The sequence below is a fragment of the Apteryx rowi genome, unplaced genomic scaffold (genome assembly GCF_003343035.1).
Source record: "Apteryx rowi isolate R43461 unplaced genomic scaffold, aptRow1 scaffold_40, whole genome shotgun sequence".
NCBI lineage: Eukaryota > Metazoa > Chordata > Aves > Apterygiformes > Apterygidae > Apteryx > Apteryx rowi.
Genome location: NW_020450530.1, coordinates 2389811 through 2411372, shown reverse-complemented (window position 1 = coordinate 2411372; position 21562 = coordinate 2389811). Strand labels below are relative to the sequence as shown.

Sequence of the window (21562 nt, the reverse complement as noted above, 5' to 3'; positions counted from 1 at the left end):
GCTGTCTGTAGAAGGCCTCATCGACTTCCTCATCCTGATCAGGTGGCCTGTAGTAAACACCCACAACAGTGTCACCCATGCTAGCCTGCCCTTTGATCCTTACCCATAAGCTCTCGACTCGCTCTTCATCCACCCCTAGGCACAGCTCAATACATTCCAGTTGCTCTCTCACATAAAGAGCAACTCCCCCACCTCGCTTTCCTGGCCTGTCTTTCCTGTCTTTTCTTGCACAGAGAACACAAGAGAGTATGAAGAGCTTACACTGCAAACCTACACCGAGTTTAAAACCTCTCTTAAAAGCATGAAGCCAGACAGAGGAACTGCCTTCTCCCGATCTTGTTCTGCTAAGGAAGTGCAATACGGCAGCGAGGTTCGGTTCCAGGCTTCCCCTTTTCCACCACACACCACCCCTCCCTGCTCCGCTCATGGTAGCGACGATGGGCCTGGAACCACTGATTAGGTTTAGCTTTGCAAAACCAGCTCTTCTGCTGCAAACGTAACACTGCAGCTTTCCGCTGAAGCGCACAGTTGACGCTCGCTCTTCTGTAACTACCGAAAAGCCTACTTCCGCAACCTAGACAAGCCATCAGTCTGTGCAACAGGTTGGAGGACAAGCATGTAAGAGACTTGCACTTTTCCCATGAAAAGCCTCAAGTAACAATGTTATTCTGTCCTTCCTTGGACATTTCACTGTGTGCCCAAGAAGATAAGGTGTACGCTGCTTGTTCAGTGTTTCTAAACAAAAGAGCTCATCTCCTAATAACCTTGCACCTAAGAAAATATCAGCCACTGAGAACACCCAGCACTACTCCTCTGGTCACTTTTGTATTGGTTACTAACGCAAGGATGGGCAACCTTCCTAACCTTACAAGCCCATGTCCAAACCTGCATAAGACAGAGCAGGAAGGCAAATGCCACACACATGGGACAACCAAGGGACCAAACTCAGGGACTATTTCACAGGCATGAGACGACAGTGTGCCTCTGGAGTCTTCAGCCTCCGCTACTCAAAGGAGCTGGGTAAGGCGTCGCCGTAGACCCTGGCATCCTAACAGAGCTGCTGCCTGTGGTTCAGCCGCTTCCCAAGTCTTTTAAGTTTTCCCCTTGGCAAGTCAACCCTCGCTTAGGCCTGGAATAGAGCAAGCCTTAGGGCTCTTTGGGATTTGAAAGCAGGTCTGGACATTGCAGCACCTCAGTGACACTCTGGGGCTTTTCTAGGGCACCTTCTGTGCCTCCAGGCAAGATCTCTCCCCGCACGGGAATCCAGACTTCTGCACTGCAAGAAACAGGCAGGCCAGCTGCTGCAGCAGCCAGCCGGTTTTATTTGGACAGTGCAGCTACTAATTCTTAGATTCCGCAAGCCACAGCTGCATATCTTACAAGCTGAGCTTGCAAGAGAGGCACTCCCTTAGATATCCTTTCAAACCGGGTCTGTCCTCTCCTCTTCCACTCCCCTCTCTCCTTCTGCCCCTTCACATGGGGGAACAGGAGGRATTTCTGTTCCGGGACAGGAATCCCCATCATCTCCAGCCCAAGCAACTCCTTTTCCATTCCCACTTCGCAGTGAAGTGCCGACTGCAGGTAGACTTCTCCTGGTAGCATGGCTGCCAGGCACCTTAACCCCGTTCTCCCTGCRGTACTACACACCCTATGGTACCTGCAGCGAGTATAGAGCTACGCAGTAAYGTATTCTTCAGTCCTTCAGAGCCGCGTACTCGGGAGTCTGCTGTCAATCGTGGAGCACTCGCAGAGCCCTTGCCAGTGACAGGATCCAGGTCTGCTAAGGGCGTTGGGCTTGAATTGCTCCTGAGTGGCACCTGGCTCAAGAGTCCCTGGGGTTCACCCCAGAGGTTAGAGGAGGAACTGAGGGTCTCAAAAGACAAAACAAAACAAGCCCAAAACCAAGCAAAATGAACAGGGGGAGCGATGAAGCTGTGAGGACTAAAACCAGAGCCAGTCCCTGTTGATAACAGGATGAAAATAAAACTTCAAAGTGGAAATGCACTTTTACAGTAGTACTAAAGACTACAGAAATGGAACGAGGCAGCCTTTACAGAGATTTCACTCAAGTATCCTCATGAAAAAGGGAGAAACAGTAGTGGTGTAAAATCATTAAGATCATCCCCAAGACATTTTTGGGTTCCCAACACTCAGTTGTATTTACGGAGACTACAGGAACTACCATAAATATTTTGAAAGCGTGTAGCATCTGCTAGTTCTAATATGAGTCACAGTAAGAAATTCCCCTATATTTTCTAGGAACCAGTTTGGCAGCCAATGACTGGAGCAGTGATCAGACTATGCATACACCCACAAAATCAAAAACAAATAGTATCTATCAATAAACATACGTTATATTTGACATACTGACTGCAGATTTCAAGTAAGAGATTACAATTAGACACAGTATTTTTGGATAACTCTGCTGAGTTTAATTTAAACGTATCATAAATTCAGTCAAGATGCATTAAGAACAGAAAAGACTGGAAGAAAAAACCCTAATATGTTGAATGAATTTGAGGAGGAAAATAAATACACAGCAGAATTTCAACATTTTGTAGCACTTGCTTGTATTTTCAAGCGTTAAGTCCTTAATYGCATAATCTCTTACCAGATCTGTCCCTCCACAAATTTTAAATAGTCTCTCCCCTATCCCCAGGCCTCTCTTCTTTACCTAAAACTATGAAGGAGCAAACTCCCTCTCACCTTCTGATTTCTCTCCACTCCCCGAATACCACCCTAGGATATGCCTCCTCTCCAACAGGCAGACTCCTTCTGCAGTCCTTGATGTCTTGTATCAGCCTTCCCTGCCCTCTGCCAGCTGCTCGATGYGTTGGGCGGCGGAGCCTGTTCAATCTGTCCTTCCTCCCGGGGGCCCGGCCGCTCCATGCGGACCTCTCGGAGGACACGTCTACAGCAGCAAGAGCCTCTAGCCTGGCCTCCAGAGTAAACCCTCATCTGTCCTGAACTTAAAAGCATCCTGCACATGTTGGCCTCCTTTACTTTCTGACCTGTGCTCCAGGTTTGAGGTTGGTCAATCAAAACAATACAGATTTTAAAAAATAGGCCAAACTACCAGGTGACCTTCTAGAGAAGGAATGTAATTGCACCACCAAACATAGTTGCTATTACAGTCAAAAATTAATTCTAAGACAAACCTTTTGTTAGATACAAATGCAAGACCCAAGCCAAACTTTTATTAAAGTTATTTTATATATAATATATAAATATATATATAATAATTTCAACATTTCTACTCAGTAATCAATTCTGCAACTGTTACACTGCAAAGAAACTGGGAGGATACAGAATTCCTACGAAGTCTCCCACAGTCTTGGAGCAGTGGTTGCATAGTTCAAGCTAAAATACATTTTTGTCTTCTAACCAGAGCTCAAATGTTCATGGGCAAGTAGCAAACTAATAACACCGCCAGATAAGCCCTCAGGCTCCTAGAATTACTGAACAGTAGTAGTCTCACCTTCGGCGAGTACAAGGTGGCCTTCTTGAATTACCAGGACTCTGATAAAAATCCAGCAGGACAAAAGAGAAATTCCACCTCACTTTTGAGTGGCTGAAAGTCACATCCTCATGTCTGAATGGAGCAAACTGAAAAAAAGCTGCGACACCCTAATCCATTAGGTTGAACTTCTTGGAAGAAAAGTTGCTAACAGCAAACCACTGATGCAGAAGAAAATTCACTATTTTTCACCCTGCTAATGACTGTAAAAAGGGTTACAAGCTGTAGTATTTGAATATAAAAACTATTTGCTGTCCCAGTAACAACCCATAAGAGGGAGTTTGGTCTTACTGAGAATTAATTCCCAGACTCACACAGGCTCTGTCCAACCATGGACAAGTCATTAGTTCTCTTTTAAATCAGGACACTTTGTAAAATGGAAACTTCCTTGTTCTCTATATCTGCAAAATTTACTTTGAATATGAATTTCTCCAAGCACGAACTTAAAAACCTATTTGCACATTCCCTAGCTAAATGTGGCATGACAGTTGGAGAGTCTTTTAATGCTGTAAAGTAGAAGTAATATACCAACAAAGACAGAAGGTAAGTACTAGTACTTAGCACTCGGCTGTTGACAAGGGCTCAGTTAGCACAGCGGCATGGCAATGGGAAGTGCAGGTTCAAAGTAACTCACTCAAAGAAGTAACGGGAAACTCTGTYATAAAGGGAAGTTCCATACTCACACACTCGATTCTGAAATCGATAGTATAAGGAAGCCTTCTGTACCAAGCAATAAAGCTGACTAGAAAATACACACACTCTTCCAGAGTACCCACACAACCCCCTATCCAGCATCAGATGTAGCCCAACATGGGTTTTTTCAGCTGTTACATTTTCCTTAATAGACCTCTAATCAGGGAATTTTCACAGCTATCACCATCTGATGTAAAGTAGCTTCAAATATTTCCAATAAATGATCAGATCACTACAGCTGGTAGCAATAAATAAAAGGAGGAATAGACCTCCAGAGCAACAACCCATAGCTGGTTTTAGTTCTGAAGGAGAATATCAACTATATCAGTATTTCTTCTCTTTTTAGATGTTGTGTGGCTTCTAATTGCAAAGCAGTGTTCATTCAATCCAAAAAGCAAAATCAAAGATAACAAGATATTGGATATATTAATATGACTGTGTTGACACTAGCTGCAATCAGTATTGCATAGATGAGATGAAGATACAAAATCTGAATATTATAACCAACACTTATATATATGTAAATCCATCCAAATCCCAGGTCCCTCTTGCTTAGAAACAACCTAAATCCAAATTCTCTAAAGCAATAGGAAACTGCATTAGATGTAGGTCCTAGGCATAACAGAGCAAAAATCTGTCCTAACATATTTTAAGTTAAGCTGCAGGAAGCAGTAGTGAAAAACAGACAGAAGCAGACTTGTCAGACAGACTTCTAGGAGTCCAAAAGGTAACGCGTAGCTGTCACAGGATGAAGGCTATCTTCCCCTTCATTTTTCAGACAACAGCACTTGTGCGCATTTCACTTTTCTAGTAAAATGTTACCTATGCATCAAAGTTGTAAGTATATAAGAAGTATGTATAACATAGACACAATTATGTCAATTATGTAAATGTGCTTGCAGTACTCCGGATTATTTCCTTCTCTAGGAAAGAATAAAACTGTTTAAGTACCTAGTTGTCAGTTTATATGGGCTTATAAGTAGTTTAAATGTCTTATGGAGAAAAGTATACCACTACTATTCCCTCATTGAGCAGAACTGTATGAACTGATGTTTTAAAACTGACAAGGTTTAAGATTTAGTAGTGTCTCCAAATAACGAGGCCTGCTAGGCACATTACAGCATACGGGAAAGCACAGGACCTTCCACGTTCAGTCATCATCAGAAGTTCCAGCTGGTGAACATTTGCAGGATACAGGCAATGAGCTGGTTGCYTTAATTTAATTCTCAATTCACAGTGCTCACAAAGCAGAGCATCCCTGAGGTGCCCTTACTTGATGCATTAAGAGCTCAGCATATAGACTATTTTCAATCCAGCATAAAGCACCCCTAATTCTAAATTAAATTACACTAACAGATACCTGTAATCTTAAAACTGCAGCTCTCTACCTTCCCCTATTCCAGATGAAGGGAGGATCCAAAGATATTGTTATCTGTGCTGGTATTGGGTCAATACATAGATTTTAAACTGCTCTTTTCCACAGAGCGCGATTCAGCTACTTTACTGTAYACATGCAGAACACAGGCAGCATCAAAATACTTCTTTAAAAAAACCTCTCAAGTATATTTGCATGAATCTTTCACTTTATAGATCACCAGCTCTCAGCCTTGTGTATCATTCAGGCCTCTGCTCAAGAGCTGAATACTAGCATCAACATTTTAAACYAGTGTTTTAAAAAATTGTTTGATGTAGTTTCTTGCTATTTGAGTATGGCTGAGGCATTGCCATGGTATGTTAATAAGAACAGARGTTTATATTTCATTATTCTTTATCAGAATTTGCATTCTCCCATGCAACTGCCAGCATGTCTATTTGTCAGCCTTCCTCCACCCAGGGACCCGCTCTGTAGCGCCGAGAACCTAGAATTCCCAGGCGAGAGAAGCAAGCCAGCAGCCTGCAAGGCATTTAGCAGTGCTCCACAGCGAGAGGCAGCAGGAGGRGAAAACAGCGCGGTGAAAATAAAGAACACAGCAAACAGCCCACAACTTGCCACGTGCTTATTTATTAACCAACTGCTATATTGTAAATATGACCAGGGAAGTTCATGTCAGCAGAGCATGAAACGGTTCCCAAACCCGTAATTGAAATGCCGGTATCAAGCTTAAGAACTAATCCATCAGCTGAGCACAGGAAGCCTCACCACTACGCAAGAGCAGAACTATGAGGGAGTTTTGTCAGCAAAGACGGGCCAGTACCCTGGAAGCACTAAGGGAAGTGCAAGCAGCAGGGCCATTTCATGACTGAATGATTAATACATTTAACCATTTATTTCATTTTAATCATTTCATTAATTTTATAGCCCTTTCAACCGCAGCCACATACATTAAGCACAAAGACTGAGGGGAGAAAACAAGCTCGACAGGGCACCCTGCCGTGCAGCATTCCAAGCACACGCTCCAGCAGCATCCTAATGCCGCGCATCCTATCACCCACTGCCAGAACAGACCAATCTTCGTCAGAAAGCAAGATAAATTAGCAGTCAAAACAAACACAAAAATGTCCTGTAAGTCTCAGGCTAATTCAAGACAAATGCTAAAGAAACCCAATAGATTTTAAAGGCTACAGAGAGCAAACTGTCCTTCAAGAGTCTGTACTATCTTCCACAACAACGACAGACAGAACACATGCGCTTTAGGGACGAARAACAAGATGACCAGTATAAGAGAACTGTATCAGATTCATCTGAATGACATTTTTGACAGCCAAACAAAATATGTAATAGAATTAATTGCAAGCCAATAACTGTTCTAGGGCTGAGGAACTAGTCAAACATATTTCATGATAAATTTTGTTTACTGCTATGCATTTGTCCTTGAAAGTTTGGGGTGGGGGGGCTGGAGGAGAGGAGCTGGGGTTAACTGATTCCCAACACAGATAGCAGAGGTTCTTCATTACCTACTGTAAATTTTACGCTTCAGCAGACAAATTTGGCAGCCTTACATATAGGTCTAAGATTTCCATTTCAACCACTAGAAGTTTCTTGATTGAATGCAGTAAATGTACCATTTGCTATGTAATTTAGGAGGGAGGATAAAATTCTAAAGCTGCTGCTGAACACAGGGGAACATGCCCTCATTGCTGCACAAAGATGCTGGAAAAGCTACAAGGAATTTAACTACCATTCAACGCACTTCTGCCTCTCTTGGCCAGGCTATTAGCAATGGAACATGTCTTACCTCTGTACTTCCATTCAGAGCTGGTTTATGCAACTGGTAACCGAAAGCATCCACCATCAGGTCTTTCTCATTTAACATCAGATACTGTAGATCTCAATGCAGTGTCCTAGGCAAAAAAAAAAAAAAAAAAAAAAAAAAAGGTGAAATAACCATCTTAACAAATTTGCACAAGGAATCAAGAGTACTAACATGAGCTCAGTAAATGAACTGGTCTTGGGGTAAGGAAAGAGTCAACAAGAGCAGCAGATCCCTCAAGGTCAACATGAGGGGAGATGTTTTGCTAATAGAGAAAAACTCATATCCAGGATACACCCATTCTGTTGACAGACRAAATCTTGTTCTAGACCAGAAGTTTTCAGACTTTCACAGCCAAACTGAGTCAGCATGAGAAGTTTAAAGCAGTATAAAACTCATTTCAAAACACACAGTTTAAGATTAAACAAGGACAGAAACTATATGCCCTGGTACCCCAATCTGGCAGCATTTCCCTGTCATGTCAGCTCCACACTGCTTATTAAAGGTTACCACAAGCCATATCTACCTCTACTCTTTCGCTTCTGAAATTATACCAGCGCACCTTCCCCCCCAACCCCGCATGCAGAGGGTTTTTCATTTATTCTGACCATCACTGTGACAGGTCAGCAGAGATYGGCAGCATTTAAACTCCAAACGTGGTTTGCTAGCCTTCGGGAAACGAGTCGATGGTTTCCAACTATCCCTCACAACAGGCAGCACCGCAGTTTGTGCTGTTGGCTAACCAAAGACCAAGGGACAGTTACCGCGTACCGGGGATCTCTCTGCTCAGAGGCTGAAGGGCACTGCCCACTGCAAAAAAAGGAGGCACCTACTGCTGTTGCATGTGTCCTACCTACCCTGGCAGACAGAGAGCTTCCGTCTACAAAAAACTTCCATATTTTTTAAGGAAGCCTAGAATAACCAGTATGAACGCTTAGCAATGCACAGGGCTACCAAAACTCGGCAACTCCAAATCAACTGCAGTCATTAGCAGTATCCAATATGCCAGGTGGGGGAAGAGCCAGGGAACCAGGAAAGTATTGCTCCATGTATTTAGAAAACGTGTTATGTTTAGCAGTGCGTTTTCAGACCAGCAACCCTGAAGCAAAAGGGTTAGAACATTTTCTCCTGCCAGCGTGCTGACAGCATGTGCAGAGCTTTCAGAGGGTGGATATTTTAGGTCAGTGCAGCAAAACAGACTGATTCCAGGGAGGAAAGTTCACCCACTGCGGCAAAATAACATAGGAAGGGCAAGTTTATTCCTCCATTATTCTGAAGGGCTTAAAATGGAAACATTTTACACGTCTTCTCTCAGGCGAGGATGAACCACCGAAGAACAAGAAAAATATGAATCACTATCACAGTGAGTGACTGGAAAATCCACTGATGGAAACTGATGGTATCTTTCGCCTCTCCTTCCTACCTATAAAAAAGTCCTTATAACYACATTGGTGCATGTTCTTGCATGGAAGGAGCAAAATCACATCCACTGTTCTTTCTTTTTTCCCCCCTCTGATTAAGCTTCTGTGTTTTTCCAGCTACAGAAGTTGATCTAGAAGATCTCACTTTTCCTTGCAATCCCTACTAGCCCATAGCCTTAGCTACAGGGATCTAAACCATGACTATAYGGCTGCAGAAATCAAGAGTAGATAAGGATACCTGCAAAATGCACTTCTGCACTGCAGGACGTTAAAAGTCTTAAAGGTTTAATGAATAAAATTGGGGTGAAGGACTTGTCTGTATTTAGGTGCATATGGTAGGAAAGATACTTCACAACAATAAACCAACAGTTTCATTTACCAAGCATGCTGGAAAAAAAAAAAAAGATTCACACTGACAATGAGATAATTAGAAGCTAAAAATAACTAGCCAGCTGCAATTCCCACCTTATGCGGCCAGGCAGAAGTGCTCTGTCCCCCCCTCCCCAGCACACACACACTCACTTCCTCTTGCATTGCAACATCGCAAGCTGCACTTGGTGCTAGCAGGCCACAGCGCTGCCCAGAAGTCAGTCACGCCCAGCAATTACACACAGCGAGCTCTCAGCGCAACCGCCTCAAAAAAATAAATAAATAAATATATATATATATATATATATATCAGTTTACTCAACTTCAGTTTTACTTTTAATTTCAAAATATTTTGACTGGTCATAAAAGAGAAGAGAAGTAGTTTTAATTTTTGAGGTTTGCTCACTCCACCTGGATGGCTCATTTAAAAAAAAAAAAAATCACTTCACAACACGAGCATGCTCATGTATCCTGCTGCTTTGCCAATACAGGAATCATATCCGATCTGACCACAATCTTTTTAAGGAGGGCATAACATTTTGGGTGTATTTGGTCATCACTTTTTCTACATAAAACATAAGATGGGCACATAGCGATAGTGGGTGAGGGAGAGAAACATGAACAAACAAAATTAGGATAATCTTAAAGTGAAAGTCAACTGTGCAGAAGACATGCCGCTTTCAAAAGGTGGTCCTAGATATCCGAGCAAACATGCAGAGGAAGCAAAGACCCTCCAAAATCATTGCAAGCTTCCAGCAAAAAGACAACATGTTCTTCTCTGATCTGCCTTCTCTAACAAAGGGACAGCACGTGTGTGTTTAGGAACAAAAACCCACTCTACAGTGCATACTGTTTTCCCCCTGAGGAGAAGAGAAGGCAGAATAAATCACARATGAGTTATTCATAATATTTTGTGCTCTGCTGTTGCCCTGACACTAAAAAGAACAACTTAAAAACCCCCGTAGACCAGGTGCGGCTCCAGGCCGTGCAGCGCGACTAACCCAGCTCGAGACGACACTGCCCGCTGGGCCCGCTGGCCCGGGCAGGGAGCCTCTTGTGCCCACGCAACAGGAACCAGGATCTTCCTATTACATGCAAAAGGCAGCTCCTCGGCCTCTAGTTAATCACCAAAGTGCAAGAGCCTGGTTTTAAATACTCAGTTTAACAAAACCTCCTGGATGCTTGCCCCAACCTGGATAAGACCTCTGGTGACCGGAAGGAAAGCTATCTGTTTCATTAAGTCAGCCTGAACTTTGCAACAGTTTCTTTAAAGCAATCCTTAGCCGGGGGAGCGGGTTCTGCCTACATCCCCCGTCCACGAACAGGGCTGCAAACGCTTGCGGTTCTGCTACGTTAGCAATTAGCACTAGGAAGTTCCTTCTGCCAGGGACCAACACGCAAGAGAGAACTCCTCACACACGCTCTTACCGTTTCCTACCCAGCTTTGAACCGCAAGAACGCAGAGGGCAGGATACAGAACACGTTTCGTCCAGATACCCAGCGTTCAGCTGAGCTTTGCAAGGGTTCTTAATTTATGAATGACGACACAAATCAAGCTGTCCTTTTTGTTTAAGGCCACCGGGAAGACAGAGACCATAAACACGAAAGTTCTTTGACTTCCTCCCTATGCACCCTCGAGACTCTCACCCACAACCCCACTGACAGCAGCTGCAAACGCTCTTTGGATGAGGAGGCCCTGCCACTAGAAGCCAAACGTTCTTTAATTGAGATGTTTTATCCTTTACACATTCACCACAAATTCCCTGGACGGCTTTGAAAGCCAGGTGTGCTTAGCAAGGCTCAGAAGTGTTTCTGTTGTGCTACACTGCTCACCCGAGCTTTCCCTCATCTGTATTCATCAAGTTGATCTTTTTCCTGAAGCAAGTTTCTTCTTCTAATTTCAGGCTCTTGGTTATATACTCCAAGTAATTCTCACACTTCTACAATGCTTAGGGCTTCATATTAAGAAATAACTTTTTACCTGTCACATGATTCCTGTCATATGGTGCCTAGCATTTTAAAAAGCTGCTGCATATCTGAAGCATTAAATGAAATCTGTGTTTGGCAATCCCTGTTTGCTAATCRCCATCAACTTCTACTCACTATTCACAGTGCTTTAGACAGGCATTCTGCTTGGGTTTTCCACTTCTTACGGCAGGGGTATTTTTCTGTGTAGGTTATTAAACACTCAACACCTAACATGCACCAAAACACGTCAGCTTTTCAAAGAAAAGGTTTTCCTTGTTTATGTTACATATCTGAATACAAAATTACATAAATACAAAATACAAAAAAAAACCCCTCAAGGTTCAGGTAATACTTAAAACTCCAAAGTTCGGGTCCCTAAAAAAAACTTAAGAAAACAAGGTAGAATATGACTGAAAGGAAAACCTGTTGATTTTTATTTAAAGCTTCAGCTGTAGTTTGCGGCCTAAGGCTGAAGAAATGCTGCTCAACCAGGCTACTGATCAAGAAAAAGAAAGTGAAACTGGCCGATTTACTCACCAAACTGAACTCAGTGCTGTGGGTTTTTCTTAAAAGGAGGCGGGGGGGGGGGGGGGGGGGACACAACCCTCAGTACAGTTTAGCAATACTGTTCCTAGAGCAGGGCGAAGTCTCGGCCTTCCAGCCCCAGCCTCATTCCCCATCCGTTCTCTCCTACCCCAGCACCACTGAACATGCTACGCAAAATACCTTTTTACAGCTGGATCAGCTTCCTAATCCGCATCACCCTCTGGTAACGCAAGTTTGTGCCAACGCAACTCAGCGGAGCAAAGGAAAAGCTAGGGACTAACAGCTGCTTCTTCCTTCAGCAGTAACATCAGCTGGAAATTCATGTTAACTTAGTCTTGTGATTTAAAATTCACAATCGATTGCAAGCTCTCAAAATCCTGATTCCGAGCTCCTGAAGTCATGTGTTTACATAAGAATGATTTTTTTTCTTTTTTAAATCATTACATTTCAAATCTGTCAAGCCACCAAAAACAGCTAACGTACATAGTCATGAAAAGACCAAACCTAAAAGGCAGATGAAAGCAAGTCTAGATTTAGATCTCAATTTCCAATGGTCTCTCCTGATTTTCAAGTAGGCGATTGCAGCACTATTGAATTTTAAGAACGTTATTGAAGTTTAACATACCATTGCAAATGGCTGACAAGATTATTCAGTTTTGGAAAATACACTGATATCTAGTCTTTCCTAGAACGGGTTTTCTCCTTTTCTTGCCATTGCTTATTACAATGCTTGCCAGAAAAGATAGATTTCAGGCACGTATTTTATAAATGTACTATCAAATAAAATTAAAAATAAACACAAAACACAGACATCCACACAGGAGTGACACAGGTTTTCAAGTTAGAATAAAGACAACTTGAGTCTGAAGGTTGTGAAATCTTAACAGGTTTTTCTATTCAGTTTATACCTTTAATAGCATCCGCTAAAATTTCTGCTGCCTAATAAATATTGTCTTGTTCACTTACAAGGCGAAAGCATGACAGACTAAAAGAGGTAGGCAGATACAAAGGAAAATTTCAGCTGGATATACTGTCCTTTTTTTGGCAAGAAGGTGCTAAGGGCTCACTAGTGGCAGCGTAAGTAATCATCCCTCTGCTAAGCAGCCAAAACTCACTTCGGCTGCAGCATGACCCGCATGCAAAACCAGCCGTGAAGCAGAAACGAGGAGCTCGAGGTGGACCCGAACGTTAATGCCCATGCTTCAGTTCTGCTCTAAGCCACTGCAATGCTCCTGTGCTGCAGCAGCCTGAATCTGCCCACTGTAATTGAAGGTGAAGCCAGGAACAGCTACTATCATAGCTTCAGCCATTAAGTCTCCTTAATGAATGGTCTAACAATAACCCAGGCTTAACCAGTTCTTTCCTTGCCAGGGCCTCAACCATAATAAACCCCTTGAACATTCCTGTAGTGTTTTCCAAAGATCTCACAGCATGTGGCTACTAACTGTGCATTCATAGCCTTGTGAGGCAGGTATTAGTCAACTTTTTTTCCCTTTTTTTTCCCCTCTTTAATTTAAATACAGATAAAAAACTGAGGCAGAAAGCTAGCAAGCGACTTCCCTGTGGATATGCAGCTGATTACTGGCATATAAAAATCCAGTTCTTCCGGATTCCATTCCTGTCATCAGCCGAAAGGCCGTCATTATGAAGAAAGAAATTAGTCTGGTCTTATAAATAGTATTTGAATACAGGCCTTCCTATAATATTTGCAAGCAGTTGACCTTGTACACAAGCAGAGCTGCACTGGTAGCCTGGGGCTCCAGTTGCTGACTTGCAGTATCAGCAGACCTGGGTTCTTGTCCCTTTGCTGCTCTGAACTTCTCCAGCACCTAAATCCAATGTAAAATGTGTAACAGATGAGACAGCAATTTGATTTGACCACTTCTGGCCAGTTTGGGCTCAGCAGATCAACAAACAGTAAGACTGCTCAAAAATACAAACAACTTTCCTCTAAAATATTCAGGTGGCCAGGAAAAAAAGGAAAATAAACAACAAGCTTTAGCCAGCAAATTATTGTCTACCTTACTACAATGCACTGAGCAATCCTTGCCACACTGACAGAAATCTCATTACAACACACAGTTACAATCTCAAATATAAAAAAGGTCCCAAACACACCTGAAATTCGGAGCATTTGGCTAAGATGATATTTAGTGAGTCTTTAGATTTTGAATTGCTCCTATTGTACACCACACATTTATTTGCAGTTTCTGCAGCTCTTTACAAATTAGGCATCTTCATTTTATGGCATGTTCACGTGGTGCTTCGAAGAACAAGATCCTGTTCTGGATTAAAACTACTAATAGCTGCAGCATTCCTACACTATATTTCTCACAACATAAAACCAAGCACAATAGTTATTTTAATAAAGAAGCTACTAAATTCACCTTCCCTAAGAGTCTAACCTGAGTAGAAATTAAGTACTCTTGGGGGGAAGAAAACACTCCCAGAAATACAAAGTTGAAAAGSGCAAAAGCAGAGTTAAAGTAAACAAAGTAAAAATAAGAAATTTTGTAGTATAAAATAATTCCAGTAACAATTCATTTATTCTAGTTTTGCATATGTGCATTACCACCATCTACTCACTTGGGTCACTATCAAGTCCTGAACATACAACCTTTAAAACCACAACAGGAGCTCTTCCACAGAAGGAATAATTGAAAATGGAAAGCTTGCTATTTTCTGTGTGGATCCTGCTACAGATAAAGACACTGCACAGAAATTTGTACAAAGAAGCTTGAGAAACAGTTGCACAACTAGCTGGAACATTTTGGGTTTCTATTCCTCGCTTTAGAAGCAAAACGTAGTTACAGGTAGGACAGCCATAAAATACTCCTTTTTTCATTACCACAAATGAACATAAACCTCTGACTATGAAAGCATGAAGCTCTACCACTTCAGCTAAAGGCTCAGGACTTAATACAAAAGCAGCAGGAGAGTCAAAAGTCACTGTGTTCTCCAAAGGATGACAAAACTCATTGCATTAGTATGCATTAAAGCAGCATCCGACTGTGGCAAACTGGATGAGACCCGACTCTCTAACAGAGACTCAGTTTCCATCCTAGCTCACATTTAGGTCTCAATTATCTTATCTGCTCTGCCACTTGCATACTTTCCAGATAAGAAATGTTTTTCCCCTCTTTTGAAAGAAGCTGAAAGTTAAAATTAAAATTACGACCAATCTATGTTAAGGTTAAAAATGTTATAAATTAAAATTCATTCAAGACTATTACTTTTCTGAATAGTTTATGTGCAAGTTAAAACTGGTAACCAGAGTTAGCTGATGTGCTAAATGAGTTTTAATAACAGTAGTTCATTCTGCAGGTGACAAGGGAGCATCTGCTTAATTTCTGTTTATTCAAATAGTTTGGGTCAATGATCAGTTCATCTAAAGTTGAGAAACTGCTTAAGAGTCGGGAGAGGAAAAAAAAAAAGCTTGTTTTCCTCTTCTAACCTATGACTAAGAATGAGGCAAGAGACGGGAGGATCTAAGATCCTGAAGGCGATGGTAACAAGAAGTCATTAGTTAATTCCTTCAACTACAGATAATGCTTCCTTTTATTTAATAAAACAGTTGTTAATGATGCCATAAATATTTTTTTTCCTTATGGATACAGCATACTCTAATTTTATCTGCACCAGCCAAAGTGAGCCAAAGGCACAAGCAGCGCTGAACTGAAAGGTTCTATCCCAAAGCAGATTGACGTAAATCAAGTAGGAAGTAAATAAGACTCATCTAATATTTTTCATTAAAAAAAAAAAGACTGAGAAAATGTATATATTCCTTTTAATTGCTAAGATTTTTACAGATCTAATTTATCTTTGGGTTAACAAAAATAGTACCAGATCTGGGGTAGAATTTCTTTCACCAGTGATGATAATGTTTATAAGTCTGTTAATTTTCGTTAGAAAAAGCAAAGACAAATGCAAACACCATTCTAAGGTTCAAAAGAAGGTTCCTGCATATTGTTTAAATCACTTTTTAAAAAGCTTAACCAACACACTCTTACAACCAACTATTTGTTATCTATATTTCTATAGCCCCCATGAGCTTCAGTTACACTGTAGGAAGAGTTACAAAGCCACAGCAGAAGSAATGCCAGCTCTGAAGATATTACAATCATCTAAAAGATGGACGGTTAAGAAATGCAGGAGAGCACAAGGAAACACAACTGGAATTCAGGATGTCTCCAGCCGCCCTGTAGTACACTTTGCCTGGTGTACTAGATGAATCAAGGTATACATTTTCTTCTTCCCCCCACCTCACCAAAAAACCTCCAGCAGTCATGCAAAGAGGGGCAGGGGGAGAAGGGGGAAAGGACTTCTCTGAAACAAGAAATGGAGCTGTGCTCCTTCCAACACCCCCATGCAACTATATTTGCATAGACTATTTCGGCTTTCAAGACCCTTATCGCTAGCAATATGAAATCCTAGTCAGCAAGCAGCCAACCAAGTGGCATGCAACACTGCTGGTAGTACCAGAAGATGTTTTGGTGAGTAAGACAGGAGAAAGCCATCCATCTACACATTCTTAATATCTCTGCTCCCCATACAAGGCAAAAAGGATTTAAGTTTTTAAGTTCTCATCCAAAAGAAGGAGACTGACCTGCAGGCAAATAAACATCCCACTGGATGGCTACAGGGCTATGTGAACTGACAGGACAGAGCTGCTGAAACAATGCATTCAAACCTGTTTCCGTCTCAGAAATCACATCTTTTTTAATGAAACATCCAGTAAATGTATACATTTTCTCCAGTGTAACAGACATAAATAATTAGTGGAAGAAAGCTGTTTTCATTTAAAGGAATTCTTTGAAAAGTTACCACTACAACACAGTGCATCCAACAACAAAAGCAGCAGCCAGAGCTGTTTACAAAAGCTTTCTGCTTAGTGTTAGACTAAAAATCCAAACTCTTTTCACTGTGTAATAAATCAAATCTGGGCTCTACATTTAACATTTTTCAGCAGTACCATATGCTACATATTCAGATATGCTCCATTACAGGGAAGAAAAACATCATCTCAACATGAATCATCAGTGACTACACTCTTGTAAATCTGGCTTAAACACTCACAATGTTCAAGGGCAACCCTAAAGAAATCTGCTCAATTTTATAACAGATTCTGTGCAAGAGGATCTCAGATTGTTTATTTAAGAGGAAAGGGGGGGGGGAAAAGATTAATTTAGGAAGCGAGCACATTATCTGCATCTCTCCAGAAGCAGACTCAGCATGCACGCTATTTGGCACATATTCATCAAATCCAATCTAATAAAGACATCGTGCTCGTAAAATGATGATAGTATCTGGTAGTCATAACACCTTTCAGCCTAAACTGCTTAACATATGTGAAAACGCATACACTAGGTACAAGATTTGTTCCCCCCAGTGCTGAAAAGCAGTTACTCGGGGACATGGCCTCTGTCATGTTCCCTATCACAATAATAGTTTGTAATATTCTTCTTTTAACTTTTCTCACAACTAAGACCCACACAACAAGAAAACCCCCAAACATACAAGTTCCAGGCTACGGGGAAATGTAGGTAGGCCGGGTATAGTTTCCTCAACTGGAATTTAGCCAGGACCCGGGGTTAACGCTGCTACTGTGAGCGACAACTGCTTAGGTAAGCGCAGCCGGCTCGCTCTTCCCAAGACAGCACAGCCAGCAGCAGCAAAGCTGCTTCTACAGAAGCAAAGTCACCAAGTTGTTTCACAACTGAAAGCACGACACGCTCAGGGCACCATTTACTCTGCTTTTGAGGAGTTTCCCGGTCGCTCAGGCACGCCGGTGTCATACTCAGCAGAACGACAGGCAAAACAAGGGGGCGCAAAAGGTGAATTCACTGCTTCAGAACTCTGAAGTTAACCTGATGGAGATGAGCTCGTCTGAATGAACCATCCTAACCTTGCCCCATTAACCGACATCATCCAGCTATACCTAATTATACTAATTTTTAGAAAAATAAATTGAAATTAATAGGCTGAACAAACTGTGAGAATGGCCTTGTTTGAAAGTCGTCTGTAGCTAAGCAGTAAGGCATGCAACTGCGCGTTCCCACCTAGCTATCCGTTTCATTAAATTTGAAATAAGCCAGAGTCCATTTTGACCTAATATTCAGGGCGGGGAAAAACAGTAATTACATCAACATCAAGCTATTACCTGTTCAAGGGCATAAGTGCTTACTTCATTAACAACTCAGACAAACTTGTTTTGTAAGCTCCCTATATTAAATCCGAAATTTCCCTGTCCCTACAAATTAATCTAACAATTTCTTACACAAAGGGAAAGTCCAGTAAGACAAACCCAAGGATGAGTATATAAACAAGAAAACTTCCAAACAGCTCAGAAACGCATTCTTTGCCATCCTCAGTAAAAACAAGCTTCTCCCAAGCCACCAAGACAACCTAATTTCAAAAAAACCTCTTTGAATTCAAACAAGTTTTTTTTTTTTTTTGCTAGCAGTACCATACATTTCTTCAATCTGAGAGCAAAGCCTATGAATCTTTACATGCATTTTTTCCATATTTCCAGCATGAAGTTTAATTTAAAGACCTAATATATATTTCAACAGAGCAAGTAATACACAACATTAGAAGCACTGTTCTTTAATGCTCTGAAGCGAGGTTTCGGAAAGATCCGACAGAAGCTGCCACAGTATCGTAAAGATCTAGGAGGACATTCAAACGCAGGTTTCCAACATCCTTCAGTAGCTCAGGAGAGGGAAGACCACACCCAATTCATTTACTTTAATTTATATTTCAGCTGTCCTCCTCGTTAATTAGGAACTGAGGTTCACAGATTACAGTTGGGGACATGCAGTACCCCAGGATGATTTTTAATGGTGCAGACTGCATGCTCAAGCTTCACACGCGATGATACGGCTGCTCAACTCCAGCAGACCATTAAAACGAAAAAGTCAGAAGGCGTGCTGCCGACATCAAAATAGGATGAGATTTCCTTCTTTTTACTCCAAAATGTCTACTGAAATATGGATTTATCAGATCAATACTTTGTAAAGTATGTTTCACCTAATAAAATAAATATAGCACAGTGATTTCAGAGAGTGATAACGACAGTGTCGGGAAACCCCACTGAGCTACCCTCGGGAGACCTAATGAACAACGCCACTGCGTAACGTCTGTTATGAAGCACTAAGCCAAAGGCAATCAAATCATCCTGGTTTAATCAATGGCCTTCAGATAAGGAAGTAGTTTGAAAATGATACAGCATAAAATAAAATGCTCCTTTTTTGGTTTGCTCTTTTTGAATTCTTTTCCTGCTGGGTAGAGATACATCTACTAAAAAGCTGAGCAAGCGCTGAAATTCAGTTTTATAAAAATCTACTTCTTGCACATCTTAGATATCAAACTCGTACTTTTACTGAACAATGTTGTAAATCCTGTAACTGAACCATGGAAAGGTTGTTAGAAGAACTTGAATTCTTTCTTAAAACAAAAAGGTTGTTCTTTTCTTCAAAGGGTTTTTCTCTTCTATATAAACAATACTAAGCTTAAACGCTAAACATTTTTCTGCAAAATCAACAAATAAATAAAATTGAAAGTGTTTCACGAACACCTCCTCCCCATCCTGTTCTCATAATCTGAACACAGAAGCATTTCATGAGGCTGCAGAATGACCTGGAACAAAAACCAGTAAACAGGGAAAACAACCAGTCCGTCTTCCTGGTCTAGACTCACCGATCCCACCCTTCGTGCAGCGAGCTTCGCTGATGTTACCACCTCTCCTCTTCCCAGCCATAGGGTTTCCTGAACAGCCTATGTTTGCCCAACAAATTCCAAACTAGCTACATTCAAAGGGTTTTTTCTTCCTTAGACAGAAGCCAGCTGACTAGTCAGAAGAAGGGACAGAGCCCAGTTCTGTTAACAGACCATCCCATTCTGCAACACATCATGAAAAATAAATTTAGCAACAGATGACTGTTGGTATAAGATAGATATTTACAATATATAAGCAGAAAAAATTATTTAACTTGCAAGGATCCTTTTAACTGATAGTTAGCAGAGGTAACAAAGTGAGACATGTGCAGAGAGCCACTATAGGTAATACATACACAAAAGAATGTTTGCAGTCTGAAAACTCTCATATTGAGAAGATGGAAACAACTTAGCTCAGCTTTCCTCAAATCAAATGCCAAAGGAAGTTATATGATGAATAATTCATTATTGAGTAAACAACAACAAAAAAATCTTAATTTGACAACCCCCCAAAATACATTAATACAGATATGAACAGTTTGCAGCCTCACTGTGGGTGCATAAAGCACTATCAGACATTTTCTATTAACTTCAGTGTTTAAAAAAAGAGAGAGCTTGTCAACAAGTATTTACATTTAAAACTACCTATATTGTTACATTACTCCTTCAGAAATCAGAATTAGTTAGCTACCAGAAGTAATACAGTTTTAAATACAAACAAAACAGAAAAGAAAGAGCAGGTGTAGTATTCCCTGCACCACTAATCCATTCCCAGTACAGAAATACTAATACTCTACCATATCTTGTACCAGTTTTGCTATACTAAATGACCGCTAGCAAAATAAGCTACACTACTCTAAGCCTTGTACTGAATATTAATGCTTTGTTCAAAATACGTAAGCAAACCTCAGAGAACAGATTGGAACCCGCTTATCCTCACCCAAACACGAGCGCTGTAAACTGCGGTCATTCCCCTGCTGCTCTCTTAGCTCACGAGCTTCTAATCACGTCGCACGCTGTGGAACAGCTTCAACGGGCGAGGCGAGGAGTGTCCCAGCATCCATAACCGAACTGCTTACGTCTTCTTGCTTAGACTACTATCCTGGAAGGCGGGCAACGTAATCTGAAATCCTCTTGGAGAGAGAGTCTCGCATAGCTTGGAAAAGTCCTCTTCCCATGGGGATTCTCCGCAACAAGGAGGGAGGCCATACCAGCACCACCTGTTTTGCTGTTTTTAAACAAACACTGCAGCTGCCACTAGAGCATGTGCAGAGTGAGCGCGTCCTCCACACACCTACGAGGTCAGCGGGCGACTGCTAGAACGCAACCCGGAGGAAAACACCCGGCGTGCAGATAGCAGCAACAGCTCGGCATAAACTCAGCGCTGAGCTGCTCGGCTCTGCCAAGGCTGAGTAAGCGACCGCAGGAAAACCTGGATGCTACCAGGGCTACTCAATAGCTACTAAAATTTTACAAGCATCATAGTTATAGGATTAGGTAATTAATTCTGCCTACTTACCTCTGAAAAGTGATATGAGGCCCTAAATTCAATTATGCATGTATATATATGTATGTGTGTGTGTGTGTGTGTGTGCCCGTACATATATACATACACAAACCTCAGAAATTTAAGAGCCTAGTACTTGCTTCTAAAACATATAGTGGCCTCCTCCTTTCTGCTTGCTCTGCAAATATAACCACTGCTAGATTATATTTAGCACCTACAGTAAATGATTTCTGGATCCCATCAAAAGAACAGATGTGTTTTCTGCTAAAACCAGAACAATGTACTTGATTTCAGCTCGGTTTAGGAAAACTGTTGGAAACGAAGCTCCCCTTCTCACTTGAACTTCACCCAGCCCCTACTAATGCTGCTCAAGTCGCTTGCTCGCAAACGGGTTTCAGGGATGATCTCAAGGGGGCGAATGTCACTTATCCCGGCTGCGACGGCGCTCCCCGGTGCGGGCGACGCGAGGGCTTTCTCGCCGCTCCGCGCTTCCCCCGCACCCGGGAGCCCCCGAGCAGAGCGGCCGCCCCTGGCGGGAGGCTCTCCCGCCCCCTCCCGGGGCGCAGCTCAAAGTCTGAGGGCAGCTGCCCCGCGCTCGCAGCGGCCCGGCCCGGCGCGGAAGGGGCAGCTGGGC

The 21562-nt window shown here is 42.0% G+C and overlaps 1 protein-coding gene across 3 annotated transcripts in view; it reads right to left on the bottom strand.

Moving 5' to 3' along the window:
* The window catches only part of TAOK3 (TAO kinase 3), a 99738-nt gene extending 79072 nt beyond the window's left edge, over nt 1-20666 (bottom strand). For 2 of the 3 annotated variants that reach the window (XM_026075026.1, XM_026075027.1), the window contains exons 1-2: nt 20362-20666; nt 7387-7492 (exon numbers count right to left, since the gene is read on the bottom strand). The gene's annotated coding sequence lies outside the window, so the exon portion shown is untranslated. The remainder of the gene's footprint in view (nt 1-7386; nt 7493-20361) is intronic. The other variant, XM_026075024.1, reaches the window with a different exon arrangement.
* Between the last annotated feature and the right edge of the window lie 896 nt (nt 20667-21562).